Here is a 16,760-nt window from a genome sequence, read left to right on the forward strand (position 1 = left end):
AGTCATAACCCACATACTTAATTTATTTGGGAATAGGTTCATCTAACGTTTCCCCAACAGAAATAAACGATGCCAAAGAGTGCTGCTACCACCCGGACGCTGGGTTGGCGGCGGGCGCCAGCCTCTCCTCCTGCAGCGCAATGTCTCGCGGGCACGTTATGGCCACAGCTGTGTTTCCTGACGTGCTGCCGCAGGTGGAGGTGCCCTGAGGTCTGCTCACCCCGGCACGGGTGAGCCCTTTGGCTCCGTGCTCCACCCCAGCTTGGGAAGATGAAGCCCCTCGCTGAGCAACGGGCTGTCAGTGAAAATCGGCCCTTTTTTTCTCCTGAGTGACAAATACGCTTGTCTCTTTGGGTGCCACGTGATGAGACAGTAGTAAGTAACTGTGCTTCAGACCAGACGAAGGCACAACCATTCATGATTTTCCGTTTTTTGCCACATTAATTTGGGGGGGAGGGGAGGCAGGGCAGAGAAAAGGCTTTGAATCCAGACAGACATGTGTGCTTTAAATTATGTTTTGTGAATTGAAGCAAGGCAGATGCTTCCAACAAGCACACATTTTGCTACTGTTTGCAAAGCAGACACACACTGGCACATGGTTGTAGGACATGAATTATACTTCTGTGCTTCTGATTTGTAACCACACCTGTATACCCTTAGAAATGCTAATAGAAAAAATATGAATTTAGGCACAAAGGAGAATCTAATAAGAGGAACATTTGAATGGGTAAGGAAATGTCTATTCCCCCCATACCCCCCCAGTCATTAGGACTGGAGGAACATGCTTATAGTAATTAGGTAAGATTGATTTAGAGGCCGAACACCACCCACAATTTGTGTAGTCTGGGGTCAGGCAGGCAGCTGCAGAAACCGCTCAGCTAATTATGAGAATTCACTGTTCGTTAATAGAATCTCTCTCCACAAACAGCAGCTGTGTGTTTGCTCACGCAGATTATTAATTCTGGCCTTGCCTCAGCTGCAAGTTTCTGCTGCGTCGAAAGGAATCCTCTGATAGAAGTGTCAGTTATCACCCAAGCGATGCCAGGGGAGAAAGGAAAAGCAGAAAGAAAGGAGAATATCTTCTAATCACAGGTGGATAAAGATTTTTTGCAGATACCTTCCTTTTCTGCCTCTTACTCCCAAACAATTAAATGCCAATTTTGGAACTCATTAATCTGTAGGCAACCTAGCGAGATCTAATTTATACCTGTCAGGAGCAATGGGCAGCAGCTAATAGGAAAATAATTGCAATATAAGTCTGCTTTCCCACTTGATAGTATTCTTGCTTTTAATGACAAACCTTTGATATGGCAGCATTGGAACATTATAAAAGATATTGTCTACATCAGACCTACAGCTAGGTCCATCCTCCTCTTAGTGACATGTTTAAAAAAAAAGTGCACGCTTGTATTTTTCTCAAAAAATGAACAGAAGCAACTCAACAAATGTAGCATATGATCATTTGCAGATATAAACTTCAGCTTCTTAGCAAATGAGAAAATAAGGTCAGCTTTATACGTAACATACCATATCTCACTACGTAGATAGATATAAAATATGCATATAAATGATTTGCTGTAAAATCAAGATTTGAGTAAATCTTGGCTCAGTCAAAGTAAATGCTGAAACTCATACTCATGTTAATAAGGACAGCAATGCTTCCTAGGTTCTTAAATTTTATAACCATATAGATTTTTAGGGCTTTTTTGGAGAGCTGAATTTCCTCTCTGTATTGTTTCAGTGTCATAGGATGAACTAGCTGGTATTCAGGTAGGGTCCCATCCTGCAAAATTCAGAAACATTCTCAGGAATGTTGACATATCTGTGAACAGAAGGTTCCTGTTGTGAAAGATAAAACATCCATATTGTGCATTTGGATGGAGATGTGTGGGAGGCATGCAAAATATACCCATCTGCACAAGTAAAGGGGAGCAAGAGCCCCATCTTTACATTACATTGCCTTGTGAAATAGATACATGTCACGTTTGCTTAGACCATTTAACTAGGCCAGGATATAAAGATTTTCTTTGCAATGTTACAGAGCTCAATTTAATGGTGAGCGAGCATCAGTGTGAGGAAACATAACTGATGCAATGATTTAGAAAGAGCTATATTCTTGTAATAAATACAGCATACTGTTGACCGTTGGAAAATTGAACTGTTGGGCTGGCGGTAGGCAAACCAGATCCAGTTAATCCCCAGTGTATCTCTGTTTATTTCAACACTGCAGCAAAGTTGCCCCAAATACAAACTTAGTCCAATGTGTTTTGCTGCTTTAAATGTTGGTACTCAGAAAGAGGACAGCATGGGTCAGTGGACTGTGATAATGTGATATAAAGCCCTCTAACAAATGCTTTTGAAAAAATGTTTTTTTCTACAAAAGTTAAATGGAAAAAATCCTCTGTGTAAACACTTTGTTTTTTGTTTTTTGGTTTTTTTTTAACTAAAATAAATATTTCAATATTTTATTTAGGGTTTTTTGAGAATCCTTTAAACTTTCTGTGAAAGCAAACAAAAATGTTCATGTTCACTCATCTTTTTTCATGAGGGAAAACATCATTTTGTGGCCAGCTCTTTCTTCCTGAGTCCTAAATTTGTAATTTTTCAAATACAAACACAGCCTAAATTGACAGCTGAATTATTCCAACTTCCCCTCAAATCCCTAATGTAACTATTTCACGATAAGTCTTGTAGCTACATGCAGGCGATTGCACAAGGAAATGCCAAACCTTTCCAGACATCTTGAGCATCTGTACAAACCTGGTCCTTATTAGGAAAGACCTATTAACAGAGCAGGTTATGATAACTTTTTCACTAGAAATGACCTTGCGCTATTATTCAACATGTACCAACTTGCACATTTAAACCACTCTTTCTTACCTTCTAAAGTACTGATACCCTATTAATAGCAATGAGGCATCAATCCTATGAAAGACAAACTGTAATTAATTTTCTGCAGCGCTTATGCACACCAGTGTGATTACTGTTGGTAAGTATTCAGGGATCAGTAATGACCACTCTGAACTTGTGAAAGTAATTTGTGTGAGTGAAGGAATAGCTGCAATAGATTTTAATGCTTTTTCTATTACTGAGTGTTTGTCATTCATGTTACACTACAAAAGTCTCCTTTAGGAGATTTGCAGGTGTATAAAATGTCTAAGTTAGATCTGACTGTGAATTTAAAGTATATCAGAACACCTACCCTCTGGGATGAACCATGGGTTTGGGGTAACAAACTCATTTAGTTATGTTAAGCCAGGAAAAAAGAAAGTGGGGTTTGAATAAGTACAAGCCAACTGAAAAAAAACCCCAGATTTTTTTCCTTGTGTTGAGATAAATTACAAACTTAAACCTGATTTTTGTAATAAATTCCAAGTCAATTTTTTTGAGGCAGAATTTAAAGGGGGTCTACGTGGTGACTAATTTTATATATTTAAAGGGCTGGGAACATTGCATAGTTTAGCCACTTGTTCTTTACCGTGAACTTATAGACGTAAGTATAAAATAAAAATCCTTGTAAAACGCATCAGCTATTTCAGAATCCCCACCACAAAGGTAAAACATCAGGTTTTAAAAAAGAAGAATAAAGGCTTCCCAGGCCTAATGCAGTAACAGAATGATAAAATCATTTAGCTTGTAGATTGCCATTTCTGTGAGGTTTTTTTAATCACAGGTCAGAAATTCAGCTGCTGTTCCTGTTTCTGGGTTCATGAACATTCTCAACATCTTATACCTTAACCTTCCATTTTCCAGTTTTTGTTCTGCATTTTTTATTTTATTCTTTGAATTTCATTCATCCTCTACTTAGAAATCAGATTTGACAAGAAGACTATATTAATTCTGGTTAATGAATATATTTCCAAAGAATATCCCAGCAGACCTCAAAAGGTTTACTAAGAAAGCTGTCTATTTATTAAAAGGTCACAAAATCATTCAATATTTTTTGGTTTGAGTTTTAAAAACGTCCTCCAGCCACAAACTGCTACTGCGTACAGACAGTTGAGTTTGCCTTTGTTGATGATATACAGCTTAGTGTGGACAAAAGTTAGAACTTCCTTACAGAGAGATTAGAGTCTAAATCTATCGAAATGGGAATCCCAGTCCAAGGCCAGCTTCATTAACTGGCATGGGAATCTAAACTCTCACCTGGTTGCGGTCAGTTCTGTCAGTCACAGACATCCTGGACCAGCTGCGTGGGATACCCTTATGCTACACAACCGTCTGAACGAGCCAGAACCATAAGCATTTACTGACCCTCTTAGAGACCGGCCAATAGCATGATCTCCAGAGCTGGGTCCGCTCTAGCCCTTTCACACATTGCTTTTTCTTTTTCAGACTTTCTTTTCTACCACAGCTTTCGCTGATGAACTTGTGGTTTCATGCAAAAAACTCCTTCTACCCCAGCGTAAGGGAGGCTGGGAGGTAGGATCTATTGCTCGGCCAAGCATCCCCTCCCAGCCCGCCCTTCCCTGCAGACACAAATGTTGTTTACTTGTGCCAGGAGACATTTACAGGCACAGACCACAGCACATCTCTGATGTTCCAGTTGCTGGATTGGTCCCCAACGTGGATTGGGCCCAGGCCAGTGAGGGCTTGTCCGCATGGACTCTGATAGCAATGTATATTTTGTGGACAAAGTCTCTTTTCCAACATCTAGATATCTTTCTTCCAGGACTCAGACTTGCTGTAGTCTGTACCATAGCCTGGCTTCTCTCCCTAACCATTCCTTCTCCTTTCTCCTTGCATATTTTTCCATGATGGTCTCCATATTTCTCTATTAGAGTCCATCTTGCTAATGAATTGAACACCACCTTGCTTTCCTACACATGGTCAAACTACTCAACGTATAGCACTATTCACCAGTTTTTAAAAGATTTCTGAGCAAGTGCTTACAGTTGCACCAGGGCAGAGTGGGAACAGCCTTGAGTTGTTCGGGAGAGGGAGCAGGTAGCCCAGAGTTCCTCTTTCAGCTCACATTTCTGTGACTTTGAAGTAGAAAGTTTAATGACTTCTTTTTCTACAGCCTTGAAATGTTCCAACAACATATCACTGAGTTTTATCATCACTGCTCCCATTTAGATAGTCAGGGATTTGAAACGGCTGCTATTACATGGTTTGCAGTTTTCATGCCAACTTCTAAACACTGAAATATCTGTTTGTGCAGTAGTTACTATATATCACTAATACATGGCTTAAAATGTACGTGAGCTATTTTTCCCAATAGGAACTTATGTAAACAAGTCTAAGGCCATATCATACTTTAAATTGTAAAAAAAGAGATAAATACTGCTGAATTATGATGCTCTGGTTTTCCTATTACATCAATATTTTTATCAAGTGCTTAAAACTGAAAAGTTCTCAGAAAACCTAAACCTTTCTATCATTACCATGTTATGCAATTTCAATATAATTCATTCCTAATGGAAAAACACTGTGAAATAGAAACTATGTTTATCACTTCAGCATATAATACTTCTCTAATTCTATTGCCATACTGTTGCAACTTTGTCAGTTACTCCTTCCCTTAGTTTCATTTACACTTACAAGTATTTTTACTTAGTGTGGGTTTTCTAATACCAACATTTGTTGTTTGTGCATCAGGTTGCCAAGCCCTTTATACAATGGGAATAATTTCAAGATTATAATGATATCCCCTGAAATAAATTATTTAATATATTTCTTGAAAAAGGAAGTAAAGGAACTCTTCTGGGTAATTGGTGTGCAGTAAGCCACAGCACCAGTTGTATATTCATTTTTCTCCAACGTATGCAATTATCCACTCAGCCTGTATCCATTAATATTATTTTTCTTTCTAAGCTGGAAGTATATAAAGCCATTAGAAAATAATCCAAAGAATTCTATTTGCTGAATAAATTTTAATTTGCATGGCACCAGGAATTTTTTATTAATGGGAAATAAATTATTGCAATCTTATGGAAGGCGACAAGTTAATAGCTTTGTGAAAAGTAATGGAGAGAAAATGATCTTGAAAAGGTCAGGTCTCCTGTCACAATGTCTTTATGCACAATTAAAACAAGTCAAGAAAGTGGCTATATAATCAGGACCATGAATATGCATTATATCCTAATGAGAGTGTGAAGATGGAGATGGGTTAGTGCTAAAGTCATGGTGAGGTGGTGACATAAAAATGGTAATTTGTGATGTAGTATTTAACTACGTGCCTCTGTTTCCTTTGGGAGAATTAACTCATTGCTACCTGGCTACTCATTATTTTACCTTTACCAGTATACTAAGTGAGAAGAGACTTCTCTGCAGGAGCACATATACACATAGGATGTGATTTACCCTTATATAAAGGCTCACCCCATAGTTATGATTGTAAATCACAAAATATCTCTCTGATATCACTGCAAGAAGAACTCCAGAACATTTGTTATCATTGCATTTTTAATTATAGAAGTTGAAAGGCATTTTCACATCACATAGTAGATTTAATATATCATGGCTCAACCTTTCTAAAATTATTTTGTTTCCTAAGGTGCTCCTGTGCCAGGGGGGCACCCGCCTCGAAGTGGGGGCTATCGTAACCCTCCATGGATCTGGCAGCATCATGCATGGAGGAAGAAGTTCTGCCCTTCCACGTGCATGTTTTATGCCGCTCCCCTCTAGTCCCTCTCAAAAAGAAGAGATAGGACTTTGCAAAAGTAGAAGAGGAGGGTCATGCCTTTGTCTGTGACTACACCCCAGTTCCTGTTAGGAAACCTGTTTTAAAATAAGCCTGGCTAGAAATAAGCATCTACAAGAAGAAATTAACTTACCTTCTTAAGCACTGAATTTCCTCCTGGTAAAGGCTGTTTCAGTGGTCCCAGTGCTGCTAATGGGTGCTATTGAGTCATGGCGACTATTCTACATTGTAATTGAAAATCAGTATGAACATTCTGATTCAGTGGTCATTTAATAAAAGATAATGGTCACTGAACAATGATTCTGATTAGCTAATGGCAATTTAAATGTTTATAACACCTCTCACAGCACTGCTTATTTGGGTATGCTATTAGAAGTTACTCCCTAAGAGCTTGGTTTATGCTCAAAAATAGGAATAACTAGGGGGGGAAGCAGATGCAGCTGGCATCCTATAATACTGTTTGGGTGGCAGAGTCATATTCAGTCTGTGTTGATTAGATTTCCATAGACGGGCATTCAGCCTGTAGCTCTTCCCATATATTGGCTCACTTAGTCTATACTTTTCTTGTTTGCTGCTTGCTTCTTTGCCCATCATACGGTAAGTTTCTCAACTATATAGTCATTGGATATTATAAACAAGAATAGAATTATGCGCTTTTATGCTGAAATGCTTGTCAGGATTTTTTTATACTTTTGGTGTTATGAGATTAAGCTCAAAAACTTACACAATGAGCAGAAAATAGGCTACATATACAATTTACACTTTCATGTTCTGTCTGGTCACCAGGGGTCAGTGAATTAAGGAGCTAGACCTGTCAATGGCACCCTCTTTAGCCTTGAGCAGGCTTCACCATCTCCCTGTTTCCAGCTCTGCCGTCTGTAAGAAACCAGTTGTGATGTGTCTTATCTAGAATTAACAACTTTCAGCCTAATTGTGTCCAGAGCAGATGTGGTACGGCACCCACAGTTACCTCCTACCACAAATATGACAGAGTTTCTTCCCTGGGATCAGACCTGGTAGCATTTGTGGGTATTTAAAAAGCTGAGGCAGCAGGTGCAGGGTTGTAAACAAAGTACCTGTAACACTGGTGCGGTTTGTCACTACAGGCCCTCAGCAGACATTTCACTGTCCATATAGCTGTGTATTTTTGTTTTGATGTGGTCTCATAGCTGTCTGGTTGGTCATGGTGACTGCGGCCTCAGTCCATGTCATCAGACCTGGTTGCAGCATCCAGGCTTTGAGGTTTCCAAACAGGTATGTGGAGCTTGAGCTGCCAGTTTAATGTGTTCTTTGAAGATGGAGGGCAGTGCTCCTATTGAAGGAAACACTGAATCAAGGAAACTGGTAAAAGTGAACTGCATGAACTTGGAGACTGAATGGTATTTACCTGACTCAGTGTGCTGGTTTCAGCTGGGATAGAGTTAATTTTCTAGTTTCTAGCTAGTAGGGGATTATGTTTTGGATTTGTGCTGAAAACAATGTTGATAACACAGGGATGTTTTTGTTACTGCTGAGCAGTGCTTACACAGAGTCAAGGCCTTTTCTGCTTCTCACACCACCCCACCAGCGAGGAGGCTGGGGGTGCACAAGGTGGGACAGGACACAGCTGGGACAGCTGACCCCAACTGACCAAAGGGATATTCCATACCATATCACGTCATGCTCAGCAATAAAAGCTGGGGGAAGAAGGAAGAGGGGGACGTTCGGAGTGATGGCATTTTGTCTTCCCAAGTAACCGTTACGCGTGATGGAGCCCTGCTTTCCTGGAGATGGCTGAACACCTGCCTGCCGATGGGAAGGAGTGAATGAATTCCTCGTTTTGCTATGCTTGTGTGCACAGCTTTTGCTTTACCTATTAAACTGTCTTTATCTCGACCCATGAGTTTTCTCATTTTTACTCTTCTGTTTCTCTCCTCCATCCCACCAGGGGGGAGTGAGCAAGCAGCTGTGTGGTGCTTAGTTGCTGGCTGGGGTTAAACCATGACACTCAGCATTCTTCCAGGGGTCTGTGAGATTATCTGAGGCTGATCTCCAGCCTCAGAAGGGCTTTCCGTAGAGGATGTCTTCATGGTACAATTTAGCTGCAGAGGTCCCTGAGCAAATAAATCTTCAAGTTATTGATTCTAACCATTTTACCCAGGTCTGGAAGTAAGGTGGTCACAGTCAGAGAAGCAGGTTTTATTAACTTGGAGTGAGAGCCAGACAAAAGGTGTCTTGCAAATTCTTGACACAGGCTGGCATAGATGCGGGCACAGCATCCCATGCACGCAAGCATCCTGCTCCCAGCTTGGCATGGGCAACCCAGCAGATGTGCATCCGCTTTCTCCGTCTAGACAGACCCCTTGCTATAATGCTCCTTGGCTTTGGCTTGGTTTACTGATGTGCTTCAGGAGGTGGATGGCGAGGAATGGCCGCTTATGCTGCCAGCCCCTGCCTCCCTCCAGCAGGGCAAGGCAAAGCACTCATTGGGTCCCTGTCACATTATCCCAGCTTGAAAAACAACTCAGTACCTTGAGATTTGATGGACAGATTTTCTAAACATCGACCAGTCACTTCAGCAATGGGCTCAAACTTGCTTGGAGATGTCTCCACTATATGAGATGGTATATCAATATGCTGATGAAGGTCAGCTGCATTTCTCATTTTCTTCTGACCCTGTACATTTGGTTTATGTTCTGTTGAAATACTTGGATGGTATTTCCAGGTACCTCAGTTTTACTGTGGGGAAACAAAAGTCTCACCAAGTAATGCAGATGGAAAGAAATTATCTGCATTACTTACAATGCTGGTTTTGAAATTAACTGTGGTGACTCAGGGGGGGGAAAAATCCAAATGTTTAAATGGATAGTTCAAGGAAAACTTTCAGTTTTGGTACAGTTATGGTAGGAAAAAAAAGAGAATATTAGATGCATATAGAACACCGCAAAATAGACCTTTTTTCTTTGCAGTTACGATGGCTTTCCCTCAGATTAAATCTCATTTTGAATTCTTGCCATCCTAACTAGAAGAAGTGATAGAAAGAATCCAGAGGTGGCCAGTGAATATCTCTAGGATGGTGGAGAGGCTTCTGTAAATACCAGGATGGTTTGTTGTTGCTGCTGTGAGTGGTAGAAACAACAGTAACATGCATAGCCCTGGTGCTTAAGAACTGCAGTCATGCACCAGGACCCTGAGCTTGAACAGCATTGTACAAAGACTCAGTTCTGAGTAGACATGTACAAAAAAGTTTATAAGCTAGGCACAGAATATGGGTGGATTACAAAAGACGCATAAAATGCTTTGAAGAGTAAATTGAAAAGTAAATTAAAATACCATCTTATCAAAAATGAGGAAAGAGCTAAAAATGTTGTAGGGATAAAACATTTAATCTAAAACAAAAAGATATGATTTATGCAATATGTGCTGACCTTGTGAAACTTAATGCCTCAAGATATTATTTATGTGAAAAGTTTAATAGGATTTTTAAAATTAAGATTAAACCTCTATATAGGTAAAAGGGAACGTGTGTCCCCCTTAAATGGGTAAAAGAGAATCAGAAAAGAACTTCCCATTACAGTATCTTTCACAAAGCTTCATGCCAGCAACTGCTGCCAGGAGGAACACGACTGTAAGCTATTTCACAATGTCAGCACCTATGTTTCTACACAAAAGAACTGTTCCTCATTCCCTGCTTTCTCTTTTCCTTTGCCAACAGCCCCTCCTTGACTTTCTCAGCACATCATTTTCCCTAGTGATGTAGTTAAATTTTTTTGAACATACATGAGGGGGTATAAGGTGACCTGATAATAGAGAGGGGCTAGAAACCAGGAGAAGGCTGATAGCCAGCTATCTTGAGATAGCAACTTGCCCTATCTCTATTTCATTTACCATTGAACTTCTGACATACTGCCCTGAAATCTCCACTCATCTTTTTTTTTCCACGTGCAAGTATAAAAGAGCTGTACTTAAGTCATGTCTTTTCCCTCTAGATGAATGCTTTTCATGTTGTTTCTAAAGCTGCTCTCTTTCAAGGTGAATGTGTGCCAGTTAGGCACAGTCAGAGGTAACAAAGTGCCACACCACTATACAGAGATCTCAAGAAAATATTATGATTAATAGGGGATCCTTTCCATGGGTTTCAGCTGTCAGGAATGATAACATCTCTCTATGACACAAACTTAGATTTTTTGCTTTGTCATAAAACAAAGTCTAGATTTATTTCAGACTAGATTTTTAGTGCTTGCTAAAAATTTGTTAATATGCTCAAATATTTTCTAGTGTTGAGGTCTTGAGAAATGCCTGCAAAAAGGACTTATGAAAATAGCATGCACAAGCTAAAAAGGAGAGCGTGTGTGTGTGTGTATGTATGTATACATATACGTGTGTGTATATATATGTATGTGAGTGTGTGAGAGTGTGTGTGTATACAAATATAAATTTCCAGTTCCTGGCTCTTTGTGAGGAACTAATTCAGTCTAATAGATGAAGTGTTTGAAATCTGAAAACAATGTTTTGATGGTCAGAGTGGCAAAAGGGGAAGGTGTTAAATATGGCTTATTAGCATTTTATGGAGAAAAAGAAATTCAGAATCCTCATGAGACCAATAGAGAGAGGGAAAAATACAGTACACATGTAAATTAACAGCCAGCAATCCTCGTACCTAAGGAAATATCCGCAGGACATCTTAAATCATCTAGAATTTGGGTATACTCATTAACCCATGGGAGTTAACCATCTGGCAAGTAGAATACAATGCCCTAACTAGTGTTGTTGTGTTGTTGTTTTATAAATCAGGCTGGATCCAACAGTACTGCTTGCTGAATGGAAAGTATATAGTCATTAACATCATGTCCATTGCCAGATCACAACGCATAAAAATTATATCTAGTGCAAACAAAGAAGTCATCCTCAAAGCATTATTACTGTGTCCATAGCTTTGATCGAAGATGTGACAACTTTGTGTTTAAGTACATTCCTGTAAAGATTTCCCCTTTTAAAAAGTAATGACAGTATTTACCAGCACACATCCACAGATTTATATCTGATATCAAATACTGCAAATATAAAACAAATGCAAATGAAAGCCATACAATGCCTTCTCTTTCTAGATTGTATTTTGACTGAAAATTAATCATATAGTAAATACACTTAAATTAACTCATCTCATGTAAATGTTATACTGACATGGACACAGAAAGGGGTATTTATTAAATTTTATTGTAATTAGAACCAATGTTGTCATTTGGACTTTGTCATCGACAGACAGAAACAGCCACCATTTTCCATTTATGAGCATGAAACATCAATGCATCGTCCTGAACAAGGTTTGCTGACACTTGTGAGCAGCTGAAAAACAAGTTGGGAGTGCCCACTGTGCTTCTTCATCAACCATCATGGGCTTGGAGGAGGCTAGTGTGAGGTTGGTGGCAGGTCTGAGACCTATTTCTAATCAAGCACGAGATAACTGAAATCATGTTCCATTGTTTCCAAACATCTTGTCAAAGAATTCAGAGAATTCAGGTTTAATTTGTGTCTCTGTGTGCATGCACACATGGGTGAGATTAGAGCCACAGCAGAATGAGACAAGCCTAAATAGGAGAAAACACACCCACGCCTCGCTGTCTGCTTCTGTCCTGCTCCAGGAATAGGGACTGGAAGGCCATGGTGGCATCATGGTCAGCAGGGTCTTCAGCAGGAGGTGAAACAAGCCCGGTCGAGCAGGGTCTGCCCCAAGCACCAATGAATCTTGTTATGGTTTTGCTTATTGTCATGCCCTGTCTGATCCCATGTCCACCTGGTGCCACACAAGCATAGGACAAAATGAGCTTCCTGGCCCCAAAGAGCTCAGACTCTAAGAGAGGATGCAGAAGATCAGTCCAGACGGATGGACAAAAGAATACATGAAAATAATGGGAAAGCATTGATCTGAATGTTGTACTGTGAGCATAATATACCAACTACCAGAAACAAAGGGAAAAGCTGAATACAGAAAGTGCTACTGTGAAAAATTAAGAACTTTGTCCTATGGTGACCGTACGCAGTAACTGCGTGACTAGAATTTCATTCCTGACACTGTCTGTAGTCTTGATTGGATTAAATTTATTTTTAAAGACTTATCCAATTTTCCCTTTCCCTATTTCCTTTCCCTCGTGATGTTGCCACTCTATTAATAGCCTCCCTAGTGAGATCCTAGGGCAAGAAGTGAAGAAAAATATTGAGCCAGATCCTCATTGATATAAATTAATATAATTCCACTGACCTCAAGTTATTCCACTAGAGTATCCCAGTGTATCTAATTATAAAGATAGGTTAACTTTAACTAAGCAGCAAATATATTATCCAGATTGGAATTTGTCCAGGATTTGGTTTTGGATACTTAAGTCATTAGTAAAGCTCCATAGCATCTTCAGTTAAAATTTATCTTCTAAAAAAAAAATCTCATTTTCTCAGAAAAAGTATCACGTTCAGTAGGAGTATCTGCTGGAGCACAACGCAAGGACACCTGTTTATTATTTACTGAGAGAATAGATACACCTTGGAAAATCCTGAGAACTTTCTTTTCAAGCACTGCTCCAACATTCCCCAATTTACACAGTTAATGCAGAGATTGCAGGCTCCTTACAAAAGTGATTAAAAGCAAACAAGTGCAAACTGTCTAATTTTGTGACGTGTGACTTTTCGTACCGTGCAACTTACTTGTTATAAAGCTATGGACTTGCTAATAGGATCGTCACTCCAGACAGCACTTACTAGAAATCTCACTTTCCGTATGTCAAAGCTGCAATGACTTTATCCTGCAAAGAACTCACTTACATGCTTTACTTGTTTCATAAATGTAGTTTTATGGACCCTCTTTAGTATTAGACACTAAGATCTCCAAAATCTGAAACACTCAGATGATCATCTAAAGAAGCACATTAGAGTTCATCATTTTTCAGAAGTATTTATCATAAGCTATTAGGAAGAGAATTAAAAATGCTAGTGGAGTTGACTGGGCTTTTAAGATTTGTCACTAATCTATTTGTGTAAAGAACGATCTTGTAATATTCACTGCCTGCACAAATATCAGTCGCCTGTTCTTATTTTAATCTGCAAAATGTATGATTGAGAAGACAAATAGAAGCCATAAAATGTGAAATCACTTTTCCAGTGAGTCTATAAAATTAAAATCATTACAACGTAAAACTGTTCTTAGGAAAATAGGTCCTAGAATTTGAATATCATAAAATATTAAGTGCATTCTGCCTTGCCCAAAATAAAAGGTCTAAGGTTCCCCTGAGTCTTTGGAACTATCAAGTCCTCATTTGATTCCCAGAGTACTATGACCTGGATGCTTTTGGGTGCCAACATTCTTCTTACACCGCTTCGTCTGTAGTTGAACTGACATACCTCCCTATGAAGAGAAGATAATACGCCTGCTTCATCTCAGCACTGAGGCAGGGATACTCCTACAAGCCGTGGTTTCTAGAGCAAACACTGAGTTCGAACCACTGCAAGCTGTTATGAATGCAATAGGGCATCCTCCAGCTGGGAATGCAGTGCACAGCACAGCTAATGGTAAAAATAAATGCTTCTGGTCAAGATCATTACTTCCTCTCAGCTCATAGTTGTGGATTGACTGAGTTAACTTTTTTTAAGGGTTTGTTATCTTCATGGATGAATAAGATCAGTTTACAGGAGATACCATTTCTGTAATCTGTACAATTAAGTATATGCACTAAGAGTGGCAGAAATGAATCCACCTGAATCCCTCAAGGAATAGAGCGTGTCAAGTAAATGTACGAAGAAGGCTAAGCAAAAGGTTTTATAAAAATCTCCTTTAAACCCACCAGGGCCAAGAACTTTCCCTTGGGGTAGAGTTTAATTTAGTTCATCTTTTCTCTTTTTCTCTTCTAACTGCAGGGAGATTCGAGAAACCTCCCATCTCCCATGCAGATCACTGAGAGAAGTTGAGAGAATAGAGAAATGTCTGTTCATCTGTGCATAATGCCTGGCTCTAATTTTCTATATAACTGCTCACAGCATTTCTGAACTATTAAGCTTAATAAGGTCTCATGGGTCTGTATGTGTGTGAATGTTTTACCCCACAGAGCTCCTCTAACTGCTATTATGACTGTAGGCTTACACCGAGAAATCAGCAACCAAACACGTAACCTCCCCGTATTATCCCCCCTACCGGTGCAGGCACTACCTAGTAAAAGTGATGGATATCTCCATTTTATAGATTATGGGTGAGTTGGCAATGGTCTGTAAAGTGGCTCCTTGAGGCAAAGAGAGGGGTCGGCTAAGTCTATTATCTGTTTTCTTAATCTTCTAACTTTGCTCTCAAGATCAATCCATTTGCTATAGCACTCCTCCTTCCTCAGAATGGCAGAAAGATAGGGACCCAGATAAAAGTCTTTCCAGAAGCTTATCAAAAGCTGAGACAAGAGGAGAGAGGAAATTCTGGGAATATATTAGTTTCCACATATAATGGATATGAAATTCAATGTACTGAACAGATACTTGATCTTTAGTTTCTACCTTTCACTGATAAAATTTAGCCTTAAAGGTTATAAAAAGACAAGATCTACGAAGGCTGGGGTATTTACTTAACAAAATAAAATACAAATAAAACAAAATCCAGCGAGAATTATGGCAGAGCTATCTGGTAATTTTTTGTATAAATGCTTTTCCAGTACAAAATAGAATATTCAGAAGAATGTTTTCTAAAAGAAATTTTCAGTTCTACCAAAACATTTCAGGTTTTCTACTTAGAAAAAGCAAACTACTTCACTGCAGATTGAATCAACCTAAATCAAAACACCTGCCTCTGAACACATTGACACATTTCATGTGAGACTGGTTCAAAATTAAGTTTCAGCCTGCAGAATTGCGCTGCTGCTGCTGTCTAGGCACCTTTCTTCCACTCCTGTTAAAGCAGCAGACTGCTGCTGTTTTCCTTTTAGGCCCAATGTTGGTTTGATGATAGGAAGCACAGATCATATTCTACCAGGGGACATGTGTATAACTCTGATTAAAAAAAATAAAATAAAACTCTGCTAATTGTCTAGTGAGTTTTCTTGATTGAAAAGTAGAAATTTAGTCTGTTGGCACAGACTTAGTGAATTGTTTCAATCTCACAGCAGCAAGGAGGCGCAGTTAAGTTCAGTTACAGTAGGATAAATCAATTTGAGCAGTGGATCCGGAAATATTCTGTCATACCAGGTTGAGACAAAAGTGGACAAGATGCCAAGGGGCAAACCTCCAGCAGGAAAATATCTGTTTTTTTCCAGATACCCTTGAGTAAAAGGGTGGTCTAAAGTCTTTGGTGAGCAAGTACCTCCTTTCTTTTGGAGGATTCAAAAGATAATGTGGCAAGAGTTTAGTCCAAGCTGCAAGTTAATACCAGTGAAATCTCTGCTTCAGATGCACTTGAATATGGGAGACATTAATTTGTGGCATATCATTGTAGCCATCCTCATGTCCAGTTGCATTTGCCTGTATGTCCTGCTCCAGCCACCTTCAGATCTCTCCTTAATGTTAACTGCTGCTATGCTTCCCACCGTAATATACCGGAAAAACCTTTGCAGCTCGTAATATCTACGTAGTCAGTGAGCAGAAAGTTTTGCCAAATCTCAAAATCCTCTTATTTTCCCTTTTTTTTCCTCCATCCCATTTATCTGCTTATTTAGATAGACCTAGACCATGCTCACTCTCAAGCATGTAGTTTTCTTATTTGTTTGCACTGTGTGAAGAACAACATAAACCTGTTCCTTGGATAGTCCCCTGGGAATATGCCCATTTCACAGGTTTGAAAATTTATTAAAGTACTCCCAGATCTTTGTACACTGTAAAAAGTATGTTTGCATAAAGTATGAGAAGACTACTTTTCATCAGCCCCATAATTTCACATATGAATTGTCTGTCATCCATATTAGCAGAGTAATCTCTCATTGTCTCTAATGCCTAAATATTTTGAAGTATCATTTTCCACCTTTTTCCTTTCTGTTCAAGAGGGGTTTCTACTTTTGAATTGTCAGATCCACCTACACACTTGCTAATCAAGCATAAGATCTCTTAATTTCATTTATTAAATAAATTAAACTCTCCTTCCCATTGAAATAACTGTTCAACTTCCAAACTGCATCTGATT

The sequence above is a fragment of the Aptenodytes patagonicus genome, chromosome 2 (assembly GCF_965638725.1).
Source record: "Aptenodytes patagonicus chromosome 2, bAptPat1.pri.cur, whole genome shotgun sequence".
In the NCBI taxonomy this organism is placed as follows: Eukaryota; Metazoa; Chordata; class Aves; order Sphenisciformes; family Spheniscidae; genus Aptenodytes; species Aptenodytes patagonicus.